Consider the following 22,062-nt stretch of genomic DNA (forward strand, 5'->3'; position numbering starts at 1 on the left):
CCTTATTTCAGAAAATTATTTGATGATTATTTCAAGTTTGGACTACTTCAACAATCTTCTTGCTGGGGTTGCTTCATTATGTCCCTTATCTGCTCAGAATTGCTACAGAATTTTCCTTTATAAGTAAAAGAACATTAAAAATACAAACTTAGAGTTGAAAACAGGTTTTCCCCATATTCAAAAGCAATGTTTGCCTATTGGAATAGATATGCCTACAGCATATCCCAAATTTCATAACCGGACATTCAGATCCATCTCTAGCTCATATGCCTGCCCCACATATTTCACAACTTTATCCATTTTTCCCTAGGACCAATATAAATTCTATCTCCTTTACAAAGGGTTACTTGATCATAGTGACCAGAAGTGATTTCTTTCTTCTATTGGAAGTTTTTATAATATGATATGATATGATATGATAGATATACAGTAATGCCTCCTGGACACAAACCTCACATTCTTTGAAATTTTGATTAATACTATGTATGCTAGGAGTTTCATAGGGCAATCTAGGTGAGCCTAGAGTAAGTTAATTCTGATTTTAAATCTGTTCTCAGATACTTCATAGCTGTGTGACATTAGATTAGTCTTTTCACCCTATTTGCCTCAGTTTACTTGCCTATAAAATGACTGTAGACACAAATAGAAAGCCACTCCATTATGTTCGCCAAGAAAACTTCAAATGTGGTCCCAAAGAGTCAGACAAGACTGACATGAATAAAAAACAAAACAGAACAAAAAAAATAACAATGTTGAAGATTTGATTGTCTTATTGTTTTGTTGCTTCTCATTATCATTGTACAATTTCACCAGATATTGTAGAGGGCTGCAGATAGTGGGGGAACTCTGAGTGAGGTATAAGACCCTTCAGCCCAGAGAAAACTTGCTAAAAATATCTGGTTTGGCTCCCCAGTTTTCCTTTTGGAATTTCTCACCTCCCTCCTTGAGAAGTCAGGGAGGATATGACCCCATGTGTTCTACTTGAAGCAAGAATATTTCACAGCTTATTCAAAGTGATTGATGAGATGATAGTTCTGTAGTTACACATACTTAGTGTGATATAATGATGTAATCACTCTAGTTGACATATACTTAGCGTGACGTAATGATGTATCGTACTGAGGTATTTAAGGGCTGAGAGGACTGGAAACTCAGATTCCAGACTCCATCCTTGACCATCCTAGTGATGGCTTTCCTGCCTTCATCACTTCTCCACCTAAGATCAAGGCCGACCCAGAGATCCTCCAGAAAGCTAGTCTGGACTCTACAAAATATATTTTTATTTCCACTGGTTTATACTCATCCTAGTCTTTTCTTTACTACTTTGCAACACTTATATTAGATTTTGATTTCTCTCCCATATTCTCAAGAACTAATCATTATGAAATCTCAACATTCTGCATGATCCAGGCAGCCTTAGTATTCAGATTCACAAGCCCTTCTGATTAAATGATGGAGCCATAAACATTTAAGGAAAAGAAACAAAGCAAACATTTCCTTAGGTCCCTGATTTTTCCATATTTTTCACCAGGCTGGATAAATACACATATTTGATCTTTTAGTTTTCCACAAAGTCCTTTGTGCTGCATAGTTTCTCTCCCAGCTTCTTTTAAAGCATTCTTTGGTGTTTTGTCTTATTTCAATAGATTTTAAGATCTTCTTTGCTTTTTTCAAAAGTTTATCCCACACTTAAAACAGTGCTTGGAACATAGTAGGTGCATAATAAATATTAATTGATCATTCACTAAATTAAATCATGGCCATTGCAGGACTGAAATAATACTATATTCACATTAATGGTTCCTATACACACAGTATATTGTATCTATATCCATATTTATAAATACAGAACAATATGTAAAGTTACCAAACTAAGAATTAGAAGCCTGTTTTTTCCCCTTTTCTGGAATAGAAACTAATTAGAAATGAAAGGTCTGACTCCCTTAGGGGTAGAAAGATGTTGTTTGCATTTGTTTAAAGATTTAAAATTTTAGAAAGAATAATTTTAGATAACCAAACAAAACAAGAAATTACATATCTAAAATTCATGTAGATTTAATTATATATATATATTCATATATATTTCTATAACTAATCTTGATAGAAAATATAGAGAAATATTAAATAGCTCATCAAAAATGGAATACCACAGGTATCCTACAAGATCTAGTTCCCCTAGGAAAGGAACGCAAAATTGCAAAAATGTTTGTGGCAGTCCTTTTTGTAGTGGCAAAAACTGACAACTGAGTGGATGGCCGTAAGTTGGAGAATGGCTAAACAAGCATATTAATGTTATGGAATATTATTGTTCTATAAGAAACAATCAACAAGATGATTTCAAAGAGGCCTTGAGAGATTTACATGAACTGATGCTAAGGAAAGTGAGCAGAACCAGGAGATCATTGTACACAGCAATAACAAAACTATATGATGATCTATTCTGATAGATTTGGCTCTTCTCAACAATGAGATAATCCAGGCCAGTTCCAATGATCTTGTGATGAAGAGATCCATCTACACCCAAAGAGAGGAATGTGTTTACTGAATATGGATCACAACATAGAATTTTCACTTTTTTTGTTGTTGTTTGCTCACATTTTATTTTCTTTCTCATTTTTTTCCTTTTTGATTTGATTTTTCTTGTGCAGCAAGATAATCATATAAATATGTATGCCTATATTGGATTATATATATATATATATATATATATATATATATATATATATAAAACCATGTTTAACATATATTGGATTACTTTGCCATCTAGGGGAGAGGAAAGGGGGGAATGTATGTAAAAACTGGAACACAAGTTTTTGCAACAGTTAATGCAGAAAAATTATCCATACATATGTTTTGAAATTTTAAAAAAGTGTAATAAAAAATGATCTACATCCTCCAGATGAGAATAGTGAATTGTAAGGCAAAATGATAGTTTCACAAACTTCCTATCAATTAAGATGTGAAAATATAATTTATTCAATCAAGGATTTCAATGCCCTAATAGACTAAGAACCTTATTAATGGGCCTGTTAAGTCCAACAATGAAAACTATAACCTATGTGTGCTGCTCTATCCTCAGTTAATCTTATCTGTGTTTTCTCTTAAAATTTCCATAGGAAATGTACCCCAAACTGAAAACCTTTTTTTCTCTTGATATAATATAAAAATTAGTGAATCATATCAACTCACAATTAGTTATTCTAACTTCTTTCTATTTTTTAAAGTTTTTTTATTATAGTAACTTTTTATTGACAGAACTAACTTCTTTCTATGTGACAAACATTTTTTCTACTCCTATTTTCCCTTATTCCTCCTCCCCACTCATGTCAAATATTTCTTTGATGCCACATTTTCTGTTTCTTCACTTTAAATTGATTAAAAGAAAAAATGATATAATTTTTAGAGATTATATTTTTTCATAAAAGTCTTTCAGGAGCACAAATTTATATTTGCTACACTAACATTCAAATGTAAACACTTCAGAAGTATCACCCATTCTACACATCTTATTTGTTGCACCCTGAGAAAATGCAGATGAGATAAACAGATGTGAGCAGAGACATATCTATTTTTATTATTTTATAGCAAAGAATATTATCTTCATTACAGAAGATAACAGTTTTATACAGAATTCCATTGCTATACCTATTTCAGCAATATGCCATTAATATTAATCTAACTTCAATATGATGCTTTCTCTGGGGTTTTTCAATATATTTCTATGCTTGATGAGAATCTTTCCATTTGTAGGTATAGAAGAATGCTGGAAAATCATTTAATAACAAGGTTTTTAAGGAAAATATAAAAAGCAAAATTTTAACTCTGATATCTGCTATCAATATCTTCTCTGTTACTTTCATAAATCTATACTATCAATAAAAGAATCAGTTATATCCTGATTTGTTGAATTTGCCAATTATATGAATGACCATGTGAATGGTCATATTGAAAATTTAAGTATCAGCTTCCTTAATCTGGTGCAAAATAGCTCTAGCAAACCAATATTCAGTGATTAGCTCAGAAAGTGAACAGGGACAATTAATTAAGTCAGAATTAAACAATAGTTTTAGAGCACATTGAATTAGTTTAGAGAGATTGGATAGCCCTTATAATAATACCGAACTTCTCTCTGAAAAATGAAAAGATAATATTTTGCACAACAATGCTATTCCATTGATGTTGTTTGGCCTTGACTAACTGAATAATAATAACTCCCAAAGGACAATGAAAAGTCTCAGCAGGTCTGAACATGCTGAAATTAATTTAAAATAATGCATTAAATAGTAAGAGAAATGTACACTGTGAGTTTTATAATAAGTGAGAAAGGCATGATGGACAGTTATCTTTGTGCACTATTGGGTATCCCAACAGAATGAGAAAAATGAAGAAGCTCCATCCCAACTTAGCAGGTGGGGCGTATCTCCTATTTCAACATATTTGAAGGAGATAAAGGTCATAGAGGATGACCAATAGGAATGCCCACACTGAGAAGATCACAGGTCTATCATGAGTATGATTTTAGATATCAAAAATATTTTGCTGTAATAGATCAATGAATATTTATCTATCTTTGAAGCCAGAAAAAATTCTGCATGTGTCCAAAACATGTATCAATTTAAAATGTATTAGATGTGTACTATAGGAAGTGTTTTAAATTTTTTCACTTACTTTTATGAGAAATACTTTGAAGGAAAGTAATATTATAAAAATACAGAAATATGTTATCAAGACAAAACCATTATGAGAAACAAAACAAAAATCCTATAACTTCTAAAGACTGTTAAACTTTATTTTGGGGGAAAAAAATCTGCCAAATATGTGTTTAATAGCTCAATTACACCTCTGTAAAGCAACAGCTGCTCAGGTCAAGGCATATTCTCTAGTTTATTTTAGCTTCAAACCAGACTATAGCTTCTTACATCTCTTTGTATATTGAGCTCTGAAATTCTTTCTGTCAAATTAAGTGACTCCACACACCTTTAGAGAATAAAGCTATTTTTTTTCAGTGATATTGTAGGAAATATTTTGAAGTCTCTTAGAAATGGTGAGAAACCAGATAATAAAAGTCTTCTTCATTGAAGTGGCCAAATCTAGCTCAAGTGAAGGTCACAGTCAGTCAGTAATTAGGGTTGATGTAGGAAGACAGCTATTTACTACATAGGTAGAATTCAGACACTTGTGTCATACTTCTAGAGATAGCTGGGACATCTAGAGTGTTATGTTCACACCTATAAATGAGAAAAGTGAACTCCACAGCTTGAAATTTGGTGGATTGAAAAGAAAATAGATGAGAAGAAAAATGTAGAGAAAATAAGCAGCAAAAATTTCAAGTAGTTGAAATTTTTGATTTTCTACTTGACCTGCAATTTTGTTTTTACCATGTATAAAAAATGAAGGGGAATTTAGTTAGCACATAGTCACTGTTCTTTAGCCCAGTTGACAGAATATCCACCCATCCAGCCTAGACTATTCTTAAAACCAAAAGGCTGAATCTGCTAAATGGTAAATTTCTTATTTTGATTTTTTTCTCACATCCATATTTTGTATTAATTCCAGAACATGGTCTAATTAGAGCTTAGATAGCTATTGAAGATATGTTTCTACAAATATGGGGAGCAGGCTAGCCAAGCCCAAATGTGAAATATGGGAACCTTTTATTTCACAATCCCAGGGTAAAAAGAAGATTCAATGGACTTATGGAAACTCATGAACAGTTACAAAAATATAAATAACTCTAAATATCTGTTTGATATGCTAGACTCTTTTATGGAATGTGGAAGTATTTCTGCCCTACATTTCACACATTCCTGCTTTACTTTCTGTCTCTAGTGCCTGAGTAATTCAGAACAACAGTGTAAAAGGTTGAAGGGTCTAGATTTCTTAACTTCTCTTAATAGATGTAATTTTGTTTCTCAAAAACAAAAACAAAAAAAATATTTCTCAAAAAAAATAAATAAAAGCTTGTTTCTCAAGCTTCAGCAAAAATTCTTACTTCTCAAGGAAAATATCTTCCTTCTAAGACTCTTCTGTCTGACTCAGGAATTCTCCATTTTGGTAATGGAACATAGAAACTCTCAGATTCAAGATTGCCATGTGCTAAAGGACAAGACTGAAAACATCAATACTTAGATTCTAGGTTTAGGAAAAAGAAGAAAGTAAACATTTACTAAGTGCCACTTATGTGCCAGGCACTATGCTAAGTACTTAAAAATATTATCTCATTTGATCCTCATGCAATTAACTTCAGAGCTAAATGCCATCATCATCTCCTTTTTAGAGTTGAGAAAACTGAGGCAGTCCAAGATTTTGTGACTTGTCCTGGGTCATAGGAGTTGTAAGCATTTAATGATATTCAATCCTAGAATCCTTTACTCCAATCCCAGTGCTCTATAAACATAAAAAGGAGAATAAACATAAAAAGGAGAAAGCAGCCAAACCATGCTACAGATGTCCTTTGTATACTTTAGGGAGGATAATTCTAGAGTCCTAAGACACATTTAATTTTAATATTTTAATTTCTAATCAGTTAGTGATTACCGTAAGTATGTCCTTCAAATACAGGAGGTAGGTTCATATTCTACAATATCATCAATTATTTTAGAGGGAGTAGGAACTCATTAAATTGACCAGAGACTCACCTGATTAAAACTTTTATCACACATATACTACCATGTTCTTTTACATAATTTATTAGCTGATAGATAAACATGTTCAATTACTTATGGATTTTCTCCTTTTGATTAAAGTTTCTATATAATTTCAAACTCTACAGAGTTCTATCCTAATTTCTTATCATTGAGTGCATGTTATATAGAACTTCTGAAATTTTGCCACACAAAACAAGCTGTGGAAATTTGAAGCAGTTGGGAAAAGCCTCTAGTGTATCCTTAAGAACTGAGTCTAAACATGAAGACTGAAAATTCTTTATATTATTTTTATAAAATAAACTAATGCTCTTGGCCTTAGAAAAGGTGAAATGTGACCTTATAGAAAGTGGGCTTATTATCATTCTCCCTAGGTACAAATATGTATAAACAATAAAGAAGCAATGTTGTTTTTCTCTAAAGGTTAATTGCTATTTTTCCCTTCGACCACAGATAATATAGAGCACTGCCTGATTCCTAGAATTTGTCTCTTTTATTAAAGTTGAGAGATTTAGCTTTTAAAATTATCCACAAACCCATTTCCCCCTCTCCCCAATAAGCAGCAATCAGTGATAGTTATAGACTCATTCTTCCTACCATAAGGGAAAATAACATAAAAAGAGGTTTAAGGAGACTTACGCAGTTTACTTCATTGAGCTGAATCCAAACAGGGTTGCTGATGGAAAGTATAGAAAGTACTTTACGTGGAGAATTTAGTGCTGCACCTTTGAGCCCTCCAATTAGAGGGAAAAAAAAGAAAGTTGCAACTGTATTGAGATTTTTTTTAAAAAGTGTAGAAGCAAAACAAACACAAATACAAACACAAAAACAAAAACAAAAAACACTTCTCTAAGGCTTAGCTGAACTTTCCTGATTGGGGATAACAAACCTCTCTTTGTTGTCCTTTAAAGTTTATAACTTGACTGAAAAGTTCCTTTCCTGTGGCTTGCTTGTCCAGCTAAGCATACACCTGGTTACAATTATTGTGATGAATCCAACATTACTCCTCTAAAATCCTCCAAACTTTTCCTTTATTTTCTCCTTACTTTCCCCTCTTGTTTCTGACCTCAATTAAGTCTGATCTTGGATTTTTTTGTTCTAAGTACATGTCACTCAACCAGTTTTGAACTCCTAATATGAAATAAAATATAAATATGCCATCTTATTTAATTGTTGCTACCAAATGTTTCATATATCTTTGCCCCAAACCCTTGCTTCTAGCTTTGTTCTACCCTCTGGTAGAGGGTAGCTAGCTCCTACTCCTCTACCCCACCAGCTTTAAAATTCTTTTTAAACTGCCTTACTGTACTTCCATTTCCCCCTTCCCATTTCAAAAACAATTATTACCCTTAGATAGATAAGGTATGGATTTGATTGAATCAATAAATCATCCTCATCCCTCTTAAAGTAACTGAATAAAATGCTATATCTCATTCAGTTTGGAATAAATGTTTCTATTGAATCATTCAAAAGTATTAAATTAAATGTGTTCTATTTAATTAAGTTATGACACTAGGTGATTCAAACCATTGAATGAAATGAAGTGACACTAGATAGGAAACATTGGTATTTCTAAAATAAGGTTCCCTTAGAACCATGGGGCTTGGATAAAAGAAGAAAAAAGCCATTTTGAAATCCTACATTTAAGTGGGGGTCAACTTAATGGTACAAGTGTCTTCAGCTGAGTGTTTGAGAGAGAATCACTTGTTAGAAGCTTGCCTATACATCCAGAGGATGAATTGTGGAGGTTTTAAAGGTCTGAAATTCTAATTATAACCCTTTTCTCTGACTAAGAAGAACATTGTTAGTAACTTCATTGGAAATTAGATGAAAACCAGGCATTTTGATGAAAAAGTATCTTCAAGAATCTAAAAGACACTCAGAAGAAAGATACTCTGTAGCAAATAGGAATTTTATGAAGACTTCACAAAGGAGAAAAAATAAAAGGAATTCCACAATATAGGAGCTGTAAGTTATTCCTTTGTCACAGGTGCTACCTAAACTTGAGTCCATATTCTTAGGACCTTAAGCATTGGTGTGAGATTGACTCACAGAGATTTTAGGGATAAATGAGGATGTGTTGCATTGATTATTCTTACTATATCATTTTAGTAAGTATGTCTTTCTAAAAGTTGTTTAAGCTTAAATATATATTTGATATCAAAATTAATAAAGGAGAAGTAGTGTAGTTAAGAAACAAGATTAATACCATTAAAATATGCCTCCAAAGTATTAGGATTCCTACTAGAACATTTTGTGGAGAAGAATCTAACTAATTTCTGAATATCTGACTTTCCATTTGCAGTGGGAGTTTAAATAGTAAGTGAAGTGTCTATGCTACGTATAGAACAACATTTTGTACAACACTGTTTTTTTTTAAACAAGTCTGTTCCTAGCTTGGCCACTGACTCTTACCTTGGCTGAATATTTTAGGCTTACTGGACCTGTTATGTGATTGTCTATGGAATCAGTAATGAACTGGTAGCAGAATACCACTTGATTGCTGCATCTGCCTGCTTTTATTTCTCTAGAAATAAACAAAATGTCAATTCCCAATGCTTCTGTGTCATGTAGAGCAACTTCCTTTGTTATTATTTTGTTTTGTTTTTCCCCTTAATGTCCTTATCTGTAAAGTGGTTATGGTTGCCTTTAAATCCTTTCCAATGATAACATTCCATAATTCTATCCTTAAAAACAGAAACTCAATTTTCTCATTTTCCAAGATGACATTTTTTCTGGAACTCTGATTTTTATATGTTCTAGTAGACTTGTGCAAATAGGATCTGAACTTTTCACTACATGTCCTTAGGAAGGAGAGTTTGAAACAACACATGCAGAGGAATCACTAAAGCAGAAATTTCGGGTTTGTGAACCATATAGCCAAAGTTTCAGAGAAGATTTACTGGATGGCAGTAATTCAAGGACTAATAATCAACCTTGCCAAGGGAGTGGGTTTTTTTATATTTCTATAATGAAAATAAATTAAATTGAATTTGATAAATTTAAATTTTAACTTGAAACAATTTAGATATGTAGATAGTTTCCACAAACAAAAGTTGATTTAAACATTTAAAATCTTTACTTAACTGAATTCAAGATCCAGATAATAAAATTACATGTTTGTGGCTTTGTTGCTTATTAATGCTCAACGTAACATAAAAGATGCTTATTTCAACTACAAATATTATTACTTGAATGAATTTTACTGCCAAGCAATTTCAGCTTTATATGCAATATTATTATCTTTCTTTAGAAATTTCTATAACTTTATTGATGCTACATTTAATTCCCAGGACTTTGAAAAGGTCATAACATCCTTGCAAATTCAGACAAAGCAAAAGGCCAAATGGATTTGCAAAGTTAGCATTGGTTTTCAGAATTGACTAGATTTCTGTCCATAAGCCTCTATTTCCCCATACAAATGAATTCTTTCCTCATACAACTCTAATATTTTAAAATGAAGTTTCCCTATGTCAAGGCATATTTCATTTAATATACTCTGTCATCTATTCTTCATTAATTTGGTTCTGAAAAAAAAATTCAATTTGTTTTTCGGCATGGACAAGTCTTTGCTTGTAGATGCAAAGAGAAAGTAACATGACATGCAGGAAGAGGCCAAGAGTGTTTATTAAAGTGTTTTTTTTTTTTCTTCATTTAACATTATTTTTTGTGCTAGACTATTGGCTGAGTGAAATAATTTTTGTTTAACATGAACTCTGATTTCTAATTCATATCTCACTCAGTTTATTCTTTGCTACTTCTATATAGTGACGATAGTTAATAGAACCAGTGATCAGCAATGATAAAACATGAAAAGATTTGCAGGTTCAGAATTATTATGCAATATGCACATTTAGTCTTGTTTTCTTTGCTTTTGGATAATAGAGAAAGTATGCTATTTTCCTTCAAAAATATGCCTCAAGATCACAATATTTCAAAAAATATTCCTCATGATTACAGTAGAGATCATCTTTCTGATAGAAACATGGAGCTAAAGTTTAAAAAAAAAAAAGAAGAGGGAGTAACTGGAGATCTTTTTCATGCAGGTCTCAATTTAGAAAGTGCCAACAGAAATTCATGCCTCATAAAATTTGGGGTAAGAAACTCTCTTTCTCTCACTAGCATTATTTTCTCACATTGTGTCCTTCATAAGATGGCATTTTGGTGCTCTTTTTCTTTTTGCTCAACAGATGGCACCTTTCTTGTCGCTTCTTTTAGATAGAAAAATGTCCACTTCTTTTATAAGACCTGAAGCTACCTCTTTCCTGTTTTGCATATTGAGGAATCCGAATTCCACAGAAATTAGTGATTGTATAGAGAACAAGGGCAATAAAAGGGATTTGAATTCATACTGTCTCCCTCTCAATTCCATTCTCTTTCCACTATTGAAAAATATTGGAAACAATACCTTTTATAAAATATTTGACAGGGAGTAAGCCACTGTCTACTACATCCCTAGAAAAGCTATTAGTCTTTTGCATAGCTGTATTTCTTAGGATGTTTATTCAATTATCAAAATTAAATGTGTTCCTTTTTAATGTCCACTGCTTAAACCCAGTATACTAGGAACATGTAAAATAATTCTAATTGTTATTAAATACTTCGCTTTTTGGTAGCACATAATTTAAGATGATTATAAAGATAGATATCTAGAGAGAGATATAAACAAAGTATTGTTTTGGCACAATATTAAATGCTATCCTTGTCATCGCATTCCTCTTTATAATGATATGCCATGTTTATTATAATATGAAATGAAGAATTCCTTTGGTGGAATAAAGATGATAACTATATATTTTTTTCACAAAATATTTTGAAATTGTTTTTGAAAAATCATTAGAAAAAATTTTCCCTCTGAAAATTTAGATTTCTATGCAACAATAACTTTATAGGATTATCATGATGGAAATATTTCCTAATGAAATGTACTAACTTGCTCCCCCCCCCCCTCAAGATTGAATGGTTAAGATAAAATTGACTAATCATGATTGGCATGTAAATCATTACCTGTGAAATTTTGTTAAATATTCTAGACAGCTAGGTCTTTCAGTGGAGACAGAATGAGTCTTTTGATTATGAAAATGTGACTTCAAATCCAGATTCAAATTATTACTACTTTAGTATTTCTAGGAAAGACATTTAACTTCAATTTACCTCAGTTTTCTCATCTGCAAAATAGAAAGAGTAAGAACACTTACTCTTAGGTTTGTTTTGAAGATAAAATTTTGTTGTTCAGGCTTGTCCAATCTTTTATGACCTCATCTAAATTTCTTGGCAAAGGTACTAGCATAGATTGTCATTTTCTTTTCCAGCTCATTTCACAGATGAGGAAACTGAGCAAACAGGGTGAAATGACTTGCTCAGAAACTGTCTGACCCTAGATTTGAATTCAGTTCTTCCTGAATTTAGGCTCAGCACTCTAACACTGTGTGATCTAGATGTCTAGTCTTGCCCTTAAATGCCTCAAATTATTTTTAAAGTTAATATTAAATATAATAATATGACAAATTAAAAGAAATTGGAAAAGCTTTATTAACTTTTTCCTATTTAATATTTCTCCAAGACATTATCCCCAAATTAGCACATGTGAAATGAGCTTTTTGGGGAAGTATCTTGGAATAATTTCTTCTTTAATATAAGGATAAATAAGTGATCTAACATCAGAGAAAGATTTTGTAGAATGACACTGGCTCCTGAGTCAAAAAACCTATATTTAAATCCCATTTATGCTACTTATTGGTTGTGTTAACAGAAGTCATTTAAACTCTAGAGATCTTAATTTCTTCATCTCTAAAATGGGAATAATACATCCTCTACTACTTATCATTTTTGATTTATGTAGAAAATGACACCTTACAAACTTTTAATTACTATTTAAATATGGCTTATTGTTTAAATAATAAAGAACTTAGACACATTAAAATATTATATTTTAGATGTAAAATTATGCTAAAATTCTTCAAATTAAAAGTAATATGTATAAATATGACCTCCTTCCAAAGTTACTGAACGTGCTCAGTCTAATGAATATTTTTTTTTGGTTCAATATTAAATAATTCTTTTAAAACAAAATAAAAGCATCCAGTTTAATTTCAATTGAATCTATTAACTTCAAAATTCTAGATTTCAGTCCTTCAAAAGATCTATAATGTCATGTTGTTTGTCTCTACCCATCTTTCCATACACTGGAACCATCCCCTACAGGATCTACCCAATGTGTAGAAAAAGGTTAAACATCTTCCACTCTTCTGTAACAGAATCTCACTCAAGCTCAAGAGCAGTCTGCCTCTTTTTTTTTTAACTAATTTGGGGATAATAGTGAAGTTGCCTTTGGTCAAGCATTACACTTGGCTTATTCATAGATCTCTGTAATGTTCTCCTCTAAAGTGTAATATTCTTTGGGAGCAGGTTTCTGGGGGGAGGGGGGAGAAGGGTTCTGGAAACAGCCTTAGTTTCAGTTTAGTGCAATAATCACCTCAAATGCAGCCAAGTGTTAAAGTCCAAATCCTTTATTGTCTCTTCCAAAATCTTATCTCCTTCATTTGGAGCTCGGCTAGTTTTCTGGAAGCCTTCTGGATCTTGGTTTCAGTGTTCTCCACAGGACAGCCTGCCACCACTTCTCTATCTTCCTTTGTTCCACCCGACTACCATCTCTGGTTTGTGAGTCTCCCGAAGTCAATCCTGGTTGAGGCTCCTAGCTTATATATGCTCTATAAGGTATGAATCTTGTGAAACTGTAGTAAGTACTAAGTACATCTAGAGAACTCTAAAGCACCCTGCTAAACAACCATAGTTTCTATCAATTCCACTGATTTAGCACCTTGTACTCTTAAACAAACAAATTAAAAAAATGTTAACAAGACTCTGACTTCAAGAACTTATACTCTACTGTATGTTTCCCATGATGTATATTCATATAGCATTCATTACTTTGAGAATATTAGCAGGGCAAAAATTCAAAAGAAAAAGATTGGTATCACAGAACCAATAGGAAATATTTCAGATATTAGAAGAAAATCACGGGCCTCCTATTCCATAAGAAAATAAAATTCCAAGTTTTCAGATATGATTCATAATGAACAGATTGCAACAGTGAACTGGACAAGATACCATAACCTGCCTACCTGTCAGTATGATCATTTTCATAGTTCCTGCCTGCAAGGTTCCCATATGGAATATTCTTTAAAACAGATAATGTGAACAGTGCCGTACTCCTCACATACACGAGGATCATGATCCTCTCCTCTAGAAATGAAACTTTGATATTATACCCCTTATGAATACAGCCTATTTTACATGATAATTATGGGCAAAATACTTTTTTTTAAGAAAGAAGAAAGTTATCATAAAAAAACAAAAACAAAACATTAAAAAGAACTTGACCCATTTGCATAAAAAGTATAGAAATATCATTCCATGATTGTGACTGAATAAATCTTGTATATTAAATTGTCTTTACCCAGTTGAAGGAATTGTGACAACTTCAGACAACTGAAGTTAACTTAAGTTAACTTAATCCATTATTAAGCAATATCTTATTTAAATTATTTTAGACATTGTATTTTATTTTATGCCTCTCATTTCTTCATTTTGCACCAATTCATTCAATTTCCCAATGTTTCTCTGATCATTTTCATATCTATCAAACCTTTACAGCAAAATAAATTTCCATGATAGGTACGTATTACAGTGTTTGGTATTCTCCAATTAATGACCATGTGACTTATTTTTGTTTTGACAAACGGTACTGACATAAATATTTGAGTGCTTTGGTGACTTGTTTTTCTTTTAGTTAATATCTTAGAATATTAACTAAATATTTGAATTACTGAAAGAAAACATATGAAAGACTATCTGTTTTTCTGCAAATTGACATTGCTGTTTTTTTTTTTTTTTTTTTTTTTTTTTAATTAGTCATGCCTGACTCTTTGTGAGCCCTTATTGGGGATTTCTTAGCAAAGACATCATGGTGGTTTTCCATTTCTTTCTCCATTTTACAGATTAAAAAAACTGAGATAAACAGGTTGATAAGTGACTTTCCCAGGGTCATTCAGCTATTAAGTATTTTAATCTAAATTTGAATTCAGGTCTTTCTGACAAAAGGGTCAGTAGTTTATCCACTGCACTACTTAGCTATCCCCAACTGCAAATTGTATATTTGAAAAACTTAAATATTACTTTCACAGGAAGTAACTAAGTGTTCCCAACATGAATTAAAAAAAAGGTTTTCTGAAGAATCCACAGTCATCAATTGTGGTCATTGAGTAATACACATTATAGTGTGGTAAAAAGTTATTTTATGTTGGAATATCCAGTGATCTGGCTATCATTTTCTTCTTAAGGATATCTGGAATATAGTAGATAAACTCTGAGATCTTTTCCACTTTACAATAATAATCTTAGTATTTTTCCCTATTTTTTCTCAGTTATTATAACAAATGTTGTCTAATTGAATTGCTCTTGTGAAGTCACTTCTCCCCTTCTGTCTCACCATATACATCCCTTAAGCAAAATTGATTCTAAGCTACTTTTTTTCCATCACAGTTTTCATTAACCATCAAATCCCTAAATACTTCACTCAACTCATCTGTTTTCTGGATATTTGACTAAATTATTGTTTGTTTTGTCCTCAAGGTTTGTGAAAGCCACTTCAGATGGATATACCTTTAGCTGATTTCAGGTCCAATTTTTGGATCTTTTATGATTGTGTCTATCACTCTTAGATCTTTCAACTTGATGACATCTCTCTATTCAGAACCTATTGCTGAGTTTAGCTTAATTTCTAACCTTTTCCCTTAATATTTTTGTCAATGTAACAATAAAAACGAAATCTATATGTCACTCTGGGGATTGTAGAATACAATATACATAATATCATTTGAACTTCACAATTAACCCATGAATCATTACTAGTCCCATTTTACAGACATGACAACTAAGTCTCAGAGAGACTAAGTTACTTGTCTGTCTTCACACTGCTAATACTGTGTGTAATAGAGAAACTGTTAACTAAAAGTATTGTTCTTGTAAGTATACAATATGAATTCATACATACTGACAATTTATGGTTTTTTTTTCTCCTTCTTCTGATTCAGTTGGTTTATTTAAAATCTACTATCATGCCATCCTGATAAGGTCAAATAGTTCTTTCTGGTCCCCACCTCAAATTATTTTTTTTTTAAAGCTGATTTTCATGTTTAGCATGCTTATCAGAGAGTGATACAAAGAAATACATGATTCAACAGCTATCAACTATGCTCTTTGAAACAAATTCTTATACAAGTTTTGTGCACAGAAAGGCAAAAACTAGTAGTTTAAATAAGATTTACCTATGTATTTCTTTTCCATTATTATACATATTTGGGAGTTAGATGTAAAAAAGTTTTGATTAATTCCTTGGCTAAAATAACCAATGCAAAAAATTCAATTTTCCTAAAGAATGTATTCTTTGAATTCAGATAGGCACTTTTATATTGGTAATATCTAATTCAAAAAGAATGAGGGGGATATCTGCATGTTATTACAGATACCTTTAGGAATTATTCAATGCAGTAAAAAAAGCAATTTAAAAAAAATCAATTTCTCTATGTATCCAGTATTCCTATGTAGTATAATACCCACAAGCTACCTTGATACCTATATTCAAATCCAGAAACTTGTACAGATTTTTTACATTAATTAATAAAGCACAAGTCTTTATTCAAGAATCATCTTACTAATAATGTAGGCCCTCAGATTAGAGCCGCCAAGTTAAATGAAATTAACTTCAAGTAAAATGATAAGTCATTTAGTTATAGATTACAAGCATATTAGTATTGCATCAGATTTTGCATTGGTCATTTTTATAGGAATCATATTTTGGCCATAAACTCTTCGTAAAAATCTCATGCAAATGAAATTTTGTATACTTATTTTTCATAATTCAATATCATGACTGAAGTTGTTTGAAGGATAATAAATTGATTCCTTCAAATTTCTAGAATTAAATAGGAGGTTCTACTTTTGTGTAATGAATGAATATATTAATGAAACAACTTTACCAGAAACATTAAAAAATAAGAGAGTGGATATTGTTTTTGAGCTTATCTCTTATATTATCTAAGACAGAATTAAATGTGAAAAATGTATTAATGATACTTTATTTTTTACCATGAACAAACTGTCTTATATATTTTTTTATTTTTCATCTTTCCAAAAGAATAAAAATCCCTGAAGGCAAGAATTGTTTTGATTTTTGTCTTTACATTCCAGTTCCTGGGAAAATACTTTGAATATTGTAGACATTTGATAAATGTTTCTCAAATTTTGTTAACTTCCAGGGAAACTATATTTAGAAATAAATATAAAATGAGACCATAACTACTATGTAGAACTGGAGGTAAACAATGAAAGCAAAAAACTTTCTAGAAAGCAATATACATAATATGGTTGGTTTTGTTTTTGTTAAGAGTAATGATGATATAAAATACTATGCAGTCTTCTGTTTTGCTTACAAGGTTAGGGAATGCAAGCAGCTGAATTATTTAATAGAAATCATGCAGCCATTTTCTAAATAGTCAAACTATTCTACAGTAAACCTTACTTCCATAGATGAAGTTCTATATCTCTAATCAGCAACATTTTGACTTCTCATTATTATTCCAGTGCTAATAATGATCTTCATTTCAGACCTTAGTTAGCATTTAATATTTAAGATGTAAAAGTATACATGTAGCTTGGTATGGTCTAAACAAGTACTAGATTGAGAATAAGAAGACCTTATGAATCCCAGCTCTGATTTTCTAACTCTAACTTAGACTCTCTGAGCTACAATTTTGTCATATATAAAATAATAAGGCTGATCTAAGTGACCTCTAAGAATTTTTCAAAATCTGTATGCAATATTTTCTTACCTTGTTAACTATCTACATTGCCAAAAAGAAATTGTTTCATTTGGGTTTCTTTGTCTCAATGAGATCAGACCCTTTGCATATTCATTTATTGAAATACGTATATTACCAAATCAGGTTGGTGCATACATCATTATTGTTGTGTGTATACATATATAAGTATGCATACTTACATGTAACTGTGTATCTGTATGTATTTGTACGTGTGTAGATATTTTTATATCACAGATTTTGCTTATCTTATTCCTGTATCATTGGATTATTGTCAAAGCAAAGCACTTCTGTTCCTTTCATGGGGTCCATTCACATAAAAAATAAACTTAAAATTAAGACTCTCTTATCCTGTATCTCTGCTTTGGGAAAGAGAATTTTTTTTCCCCAAACAAAATGAAAATTCTAAGCCTACAAATGGACTTATTTCTGTGACTGAAGATAATGTTTAACTTGGGCTTTTCAATTCTTTTTTCCCCCTTTACTGAGATTAGCATATGCTTATGACTCATTCAGAATAAATACAGTGCTCACTTTTATAAAGCTTAGATAAATATATCAACATTTTGGCATCTTAAATCCAGGCATGTCTGGTCCTAACTTCTTTATAATGTCTCATTCCAACATCTCACTAGTAAATGCTACACATTTATTTTTATGTTTTGAAGAGCTGCAACAAAATGTATTTTAAGACAACGATTTTCTCCTTTCTAAAACCCAAAGCACTAAAATAGCATAAAAGGAGCTTGATCAGTTAAATAGCATTCTAAATATTAAAATATGCATATGTGCTTCCTTTGATATTCTGTTTAAATAGAAAGGAACAGAAGGGCTGCTGTAACACTGAGTTAGACATAGCGTCTGCTGAAGAATATTAGGCCTTTTCAGTTCTTTAGAAGGAATCACTAGTAGCTTAAGAACTTTTCAAGTCTATGCATCCTCTTCAACATTTCATAGATGATCACATTGCTATTAGTGGTCAGAATCACATTAATATTTTTGAGATCACAACGGAGGTTTAGAGTACAAAACCCACAAAATTCAAAATCATTCCTTCAGTGGAACTTTCCTTCTCTATCAAAAGTTAAATTACATTTTGAAACAGATTGTACCACTTTAAATAGCTTCTGCTTAAATGATTACAAATGTTTAATGATGTTCAAGTTAAAACTTAGAATTCCAGGAATAATATGTGATTGTTACAATGGCTGGAGAAAATAGCATTTTTCAATCAGTCATACGTTTATAAGGAGCACCAAGCAATGTTCTAGACTGGTGATAAAAAAATGAATAAATAAGGAAATAGGTCCTGTTCCCAGGAGGCTTATACTCTGAAAGATGAAGTGATGATTGCCTTTATGGTCAGATTCCGTTGCACTGTGTCTATGCACCATCTGAATTCAGAAATTAGGGCACTTTTATTCTACATTATAATGCCTTTCTGTATTCAGGCTTCCCACTTTGGATAGGTAGGAACTGCATCAACCAAGTACCCTGCACATACTCTCTATACCGAAACCACACACACACACGTGCATATGTACAGAAGGAGAGAGGCTGGAGACTCTGGACTCCAGAATCCAAGGTACATCTTTGGCAAACCATGTGGCAGCTTGCCTGCCTCCTTCCCTTCTCCCCCTAAAGACCAAGGACTTTGATTTATCCTGACTCCAGCTGATCCTGAAGCCCTCCAGGGAGCTGGCCCATCCTTTACAAGTTTGAGACTCCATTCTGGTATATTTTACACATAAAATAATTTTCAGTTATTTTTTATTCTAACTACATCTTCTCAGGAAATATCTCGTTGGGCAAGTTAACTGATATTGATTTTTATCAGTGTTAAAGAGAAGCTATCAGTTATTCAAATGAGATGTAAGAATAAAAATACAAAGATGTTCTTGTGAACTGAGTACAATTCTCTTCTATTAGTACCTCATGAGAAAGAGTTCAGATTTAAAGTGGTTGGTACAAGTATTCCTTCCATGAAAGTCATTTCTAAAATGGTCCAAGTGATGGGCAAGTCAATATCTTGTTTGTGCCATATGACTTTTTGGCTGCTAGGTTAATACACTGTCATCTACACTATTCTGGTGATATTTCAGACAAGACTCACTCCACAACTGATCCAAATGTGTCATTGATGACACTTTCTGCCATGGATTCCTATTACTAAGACTTGGTATCTCTCAGAGTCTTTCAAATCTCATATGATTTTTTTTTTCCTTTTTTCAAAAGAATACACATAAAAGGAGAAGAGAAAACCATAGACCTATGCATTCATGTCACAATCCAGTTTGGTTGGTTAGATGTAGTTGGAGAAAGTGATACATTGTAGAGACTTATAAGAAATCTTCTTACTCCCTGAAAAGCAAAGGTGGAGAGAGGAAGGGAACAAGGAAAAGAGAGGGAGAAAGTAAGAGGAAGAAAGAGGGAGTTAGAGGGAGAAGAAAGGGAGATACAGATACACAGAAATACAGAGAGAGACAAAGAGAGACAAAGAAACAGATACAGAGAGAGACAGAAAGTCAGAGGAGAACTTGATTTTTATTAAAGCATTATAGTTGACTTCAAATTTGCTATCACCTATAAATATACAACTTCAAATTTAATGAATTTTAAAATTCCTGTCCTGATCATAATCTCTTCTCATTCCAGTTCTCTTTCTGCACTGAAACTTCAAGCCCTCTTCTTTGTGTGCAATTCCTAATCTTGTAAAATCCCAGTTCTTTTCCAGGCCATCACCCTTGCACTAGTTCCCCTTTTCTTTGTCTTCCATTTTGACCCCTTCATAAACCACTAAGCTTCTCTCTTCCCTTGATCACCTTGTCCATATATTCTATTATCTGTCTTGTCTTGCAAAGTCTCAGACTAAGATATTCACTTTTTCCCTTGCTTTTTGATAGCTTTTAGGGAGCTTATCTTTGATATTAACTCTTGTGACAAGCCAGCTTGTCACAATGATTTATCTCTTGGAGTTTTAAATCATAGCGTCTCCTGAATCTATCACAACTAAAGGCAGACTTCCCAAAATTTCTATAGATAAAAATCACATGATTTGATATCTGCATAATTTTGGAATTATATTATTACTATTGTGCCCTAGCATATACAGAAATGGGATATAATATGTTAACTAAATTTTATTTTTAAAATAATAATATGTCTCCCCACATTTTTTTCTTTAATCTCTAGCTGCCAAATGAAGTTCTCTGCTGATGACTCGCAGTCTTCAAGTTTTAAATGATATAGTTAGATTTTTGCTTAAATATCTTTAATGGTCAGGTATCACATCTCTATCATGCCCTAATATAGACAAAAGAATAACAGATCAACAGACATAAATTCACTTATCAAATTAGATCTAATTTTCTTCTTTCTCCTTGTTCTTGATCTCTAGATTAATGCTATAATTACCCATCTATTTGGCTCTGCATTGGAAATGCAAATGATAATGTAAGTATCTTAGTTTTTCACATTAATGACACTCAGAAATATAAATTTTAAAAATGTCCCTTCTATTCACATATGTTTGATATTAGATTGTTATTAAATTTTTCATTTCTACAGAAAAAAGGGGAAGGGTATCATACACCAAACTTAGGTCAAACTCATAGGCAATGCCTTTATTCAAGAGATACATCAATGTCTTTTTATTTTCTTTAAAAAATTTTAACATGAGATAGCTTGGCTTTTTGCCCCTCCCCCCTTTTTTGTTTAACCATTCAGAATTAATGATACTTAATATTTGTTTAATAAAGTTTTTTCAAATAATTTTAATTGCATTACTGCCTTATGTACACCTTATATTAGCCATAGGAAATAAGTGTTGCAGACATTAATATTGCAATTTACCTTAATATTCCAATTTAGCTGATAAGAAAATGAAAATCATTGAGTCTAATCTCATTGATGGACAAATCATTTGCTTGTTTCTGACATTTAGTGTCACAATAGCCATTTAGAGACATGATTCAAAACTAGATATTTCTGATTCTGTCTAAAAATGTTTTCACCATGTCAACATGAGGACCTGAAGATTACCCACTATCATTTCTTAACTGTGGGAGCTTGAGACAATGGTGCAGTTGAAATAGTGCTGAAGTTCTCTCAGGCTGCTAATTCAAAGCTTTTCAAGAATTTTCGCTAAGATATTTTCTTCATGAACTCAGAGTTAAACTGAAAAGACATTTTAAGAAAACTGAGTTTTCTCAAATATGTTTACTCCCTCAGCCTCTCAGAAAATTGGTTTTTATTATTCTTTTCTTTGCCTCATATAGTGTCTCTCAGCCGTAACAGTTAACTCTCTCCAGATGACAATTAAACTGTAGCTCTCCAAAGATTCAATTCTTTGCCTCTCAAATATTCGACAACAATCAAAGTCTCTCTGAGATTTCTATCTAAATTATGGTTTAATGTATGAATACAATGAAATTGGACACCATAGAGAATAAATGATTTTCTTAAACTCACTAAGCTTAGAACTAAGTATCAGACCCAAATGTAATGCACTTTTCAATGTATTATTTTACTTGGATTAG

This window comes from Sarcophilus harrisii, chromosome 6 (assembly GCF_902635505.1).
Source record: "Sarcophilus harrisii chromosome 6, mSarHar1.11, whole genome shotgun sequence".
NCBI classification, from domain to species: Eukaryota; Metazoa; Chordata; class Mammalia; order Dasyuromorphia; family Dasyuridae; genus Sarcophilus; species Sarcophilus harrisii.